Raw genomic sequence first — 4741 nt, 5'->3', positions numbered from 1 at the left:
TGTCTTGATCCCTGAACTGGTTTTTCACTTTATTCTCACAGGGGTCAGAGGTAACCTGGCTAATTAAGGGTCCCCCTCCCCTTTTGGGCAACCTCATCTGAGCTTTATGTTTTCACTTTCATGGTCCAGCAGCTCTGCCTGGTACTTCTAAGCTAATTTTGCCTTGCCTGCAGGACTTTGAGGGGGTCTTTGATAATCCACAGACAGGTTAGGTTCAAACTGTCAAGACGAGTTTGCCCATTAAAGTGGGATGGTTGTCTGTACTCACTATAAAAATAATACAGTATGAGAAAAAATTATACAAATTGTTACCACAAATACTTGTTTTGCTTTATCAAACACAACCACCTTTTAGAAAAAGTGAAAAATATTTCCATACCCATTAAAACCGCTGTAAAATGGTCGAAAAACACTGGAATATCATAAATAAATAAAAACAACATAGTAATTGTCGACATGTAAAAAAGTGACACATGCCAAGTGACACTGGCAGGATTTGATTTTCATATATACCTGTATAAAATGCTACAGGATTATCTTACACTGCTATCAATTAGCACACTAATATGTCAAAAATGAATCATCTCCATCACCGCAATGCAGATACGTCACACTTATCTTGCAGAACGTCTTAGACTAAATGTTATTTCATGCATATAATTGGCAGATATAGAAGGGTTTTTTTTCTCGGTAGCAATCAAAATAATCTCTCACAATTGCTTTTTACAAACTTAGATACTTTGAAATTCCTGTGAGGGTGAAAACTGATTCCAGGTCCTGATCTTAGACCCACCTTAATTATCTAATATTGATATCTAATGGGTTTTTTTTCAGTTATTTCCAAGATAAGTGCATCTTTTTTACTCTTCCTAAAACATTTTCTCATCTTTATATTCTCACGTTTTCAAGGTCTATTTGGTCATACCAGGAATGAATTGAAAGAAAATATGTCAGTGTACTGGAGCAAATAGGATTAAATGTGTTGAATGCCAAATGTCTGGAAACAGGAATTCTGTCAAGAGATAATCCCCCTATGGATTTAACACAGTCCACTCTCAGAGAACTGTGTCTCAGGAGCTGACACGGACGAAGGAATTTCTGAAGCCAAAGTCCATTATCATGTTGATTTGTGATTTAAATTAGTAGAAAATGTATAATAAACTTTTTTGAAGAGGTGGAATCAGGGCTACACAAGAGAGCATCCACCATGTAGTCGCCTACAGATCCTTGCCACCCTTTACATCACGGCTGTCGCCCTTGTATACCAATGTGTTGGTGGGCTTACCTTCAGGACTTCCATGGGTGTCTGGCTCACAGAAGGCCAGCTGCAGGGAGGGGTGACATGGATGGTGGAGGTGTGTTGGGTGCTGTCGTGCAGAAGGTCCCTGGTCCTCCTCTCTCTTTCCTCCCTACGCTCTTGACCCTGACGATGGGCAAACACCGGCTGGTCTCGGAGCTGGTCTTTTGACGTCACGGCTGGTAGAGGGTGGGAACTCTGAAGGCACTTGTAGAGGCATGGCAGGTGCGGGGGAGCACTGAGGACCCCAGCCCACCCAAGGGCAAAGAGAAGAGGGAGGAGTTAAACAGACCAGGCCAATTAATCGTTTTTCTCTGAGCCAGAGAGCAATATGAGGTATTGTAGTGGATAATATGATGTTGAGAGGGAAGCCAGAGATTATTTTACTGAGAATATGTCATTGTTCTTCTAATGAGGATGAAATATGCATAGTTGCTCTTCTGGTTTGCACCCTAGTTGTTGAATGCACTTATTGGAAGTCGCTTTGGACAAAAATGTCAGCTAAATGTAATGTAATGTAATGCATATGTTTCAGGGAAGTAAGGCAAAATGAAAGATTGGTGCTTAACCTCAACACTGTGGTGTCTGTACATGTTAGTGATTTGAACTGCCGTTATTGAAAATGTAAATAATTGCTGTAGAAGTGTTGCTGTAGAAAATGTCAAATTGAGGTGCAGCAACAACCATCTTTGAAGTTGATATGACAAACTTATTGTATCAGATGCCTGATCCAACATCCAGCAAACACAGAGGAATAGTCATGTCATGTTTGTGTGTATCTGACAAGTGAAAGTATTCACTTGGTCCTTAGCTCCAGTCTCCAATAACTCCTGAGGGAAATATCTTGCTCAATGATCCACTGTGTTCACCAGCTAGCTCCATCTAGTTGCTCATTTTGTGGTGCTGAGAAGGTACTACAGTGTATTTCTGCATCTTTTTCTCACAGAAAACAGCTGAAAATGACGCTGTTGTAAATGGTGAAACCAATACATTGAAGCTGTAGGGAAGAAAACCAAAACAATTAGCTGAAACGCTCCTTAAACTGCAAAGTTTGGTGTTAATTCTTTGTGGATTCATCACTACATGTGACCTCTTTCACACACACATAGTCATTTGATCCATTGTTGTATGTAGAAATATTGATTAGAGCCACTTGAAAGGGATAGTCAAGATTTTTTTGACATGGGCAAGCTAACCACAGCTGTGGATGGGGGCAGCAGCAAAGTGCATTTTAACCACCTAAATATTGGTGTTTTATTTAGAATATTTTCACCGTTTTATCATCGCTGTCCGACAGCCCTGTTTCGGTTTATGTGGAGGGAACTGAAGCCATTATCGCAATCTCAAAACCCATCGGCTATCTCTGTCTGTCTGATTTAGCCTCTGGGGGCAATGGGCTTTTCGGTGTAGCCAGCGGATATTCAGGCCAAGACTTCCTGTTCCAAGTGGCAGTAATTGTTTACGGTCCGATTAGCATCTTAAGAAGACAAAGAGTTGGGTTGAATTTAGTTGGAGTTGAGAGATGGCATCTTTATAAACAGATATCTGCATAACAATGATTATAAATAATTACAAAATGCTAATGAAAAGCTACATTGTCGTCAGACAATAGCCGATGGCTTGCTTCGCAGGGTTTTCTTGTGCACCAGCTTTTCTGTTACCCTCCACAAAAAAATGTTTGAAACTATTCTCATGCTTCTGATTGGTTCTCCCGTCATTTAAAATTGCTGCACTATTCCACCTGTTTGTCATTTCATTTTCCTCTGGAGCATAGCCTGAGCTAACTCATCTAATCACTTCACAGCTTTACTCATGTGCAATATTACAGTGAGCAAAAACTCAGTGCTGCAGTCCTATCCACTCAGTGCTGCAGTCCTATATTTGAGCGGACATCGCCAGTACATCCCAAACCGAAATGGATCTGTCAGTGCACATGCTGTCGGGATGAGGCATTCCCCAAGAAAATGATCCTTTTGATATCACCACTTCAGATCTTCTCAGCCTGTGCAGCTGTGCCATAATTGCACTAATTAGGCTGGCATGTCAAATCCAGACCTGGTCTGTCGCTTCAACATCACCAATGGCAGTGCTTCAACACCAGCAGAGGAACTCAATGATCTTTTTGTGTTTTACCAAAGTATATCTTAATTAGTTCACAGAAATCTGCACTTCGATTTTTTCAAATTCTGACAATTCTTTCAGGTCTTGTATCCTATACAATCCCAGACTGCGGCAAAAGCATGATTTATGAGTCAAAATAATTCAAGTAGCAGTTTTATGAAAACTTTTGTGATGTCAATGTAACTATTTAATTAATTGTTGACTCCTGTTCACCATCCACAAATGCCAGGCTAGTAACTAACAGAGGCCTAACTAAGGTAATGCTAGTGAACCACACCAACAGATTCATCACTACTCTCACAGAACTCTACACGCAGTACAGACCTTGTTTCTCTGACTTTACTACGATCAACAAGAACTGGAGCTGATGACCTTTCCCTTTTCATGGGACACAAACAGAACCGATACCCTGACATCCAGTGCGACTCTCCTCTCAAGCAGAACCTGTGTAGGCATGCACATAGGATGCTTGTTTTGTTTGGCTCCAAGTATGTGTGCACACAAACTTTCTGTGATGAACAAGAAGTCACGCTACAGATCACGGCCGACGGATAAACTCCTCCATGCTGCATATTTCAATATCAGACATGACGCCAGAGTTAAATGGTCTTGCAAAGAAAGGTGACCTCAATTGTTCCCATTAGGCTAAATTACATGGCTGATAAACAGTGTCATTCATAAATATCTCACAGTTATAATTCATTCTCATAGATTAGTAACGCAGTTACACAAGTAAAACAATAGATATCTTCTTCATTAAGTGCTGTAGGTCTTTAGTCTAATACGTATTACATTTCGATCATTGTAAAGCAGTCTGCCTCAGTGACCTATGAAGTGGTACATATCAGACAATTGGAAGTAGTAGGCTAGTTTAAAAGTTAATACTACATTTAAGTAGATTGTTTATGCAAATTATATTTTGATTGTATTATCAGAGAACACCGTATTGACATACATTTGTCTACATTTTTTTTTAAAGCCAACATTTTTAAACAGAAAATTCTTGTTTTTTTGTTTTTTTAAACCCAGGACTTCTGGGTTGGCACATAACCTATAAAGCAATCTGTCATGTCTACCATATTTGTGTAATATACAGTATTTCAGCACTGTGTTTCTTGTTTCATTTCAATTGTTCAGTGTCTTTGTGACCTTTTGCTTACTTTATCTAAGTCAGTATGTCTCTGGAAAAAAAAAGTTTCACACCTGATCTAAATTAAATAAAAATTTCGGGTATAACCAATTTACAGACTGATAGCTGCATGTACACATGACTCAGCAGAACACTGTTGACTGTGTACTGCTCATTCTTTCCCTAAACATGCA

Source organism: Echiichthys vipera (assembly GCF_963691815.1).
Source record: "Echiichthys vipera genome assembly, chromosome: X".
NCBI lineage: Eukaryota > Metazoa > Chordata > Actinopteri > Perciformes > Trachinidae > Echiichthys > Echiichthys vipera.
Note: the sequence above shows the minus strand (reverse complement) of the source record.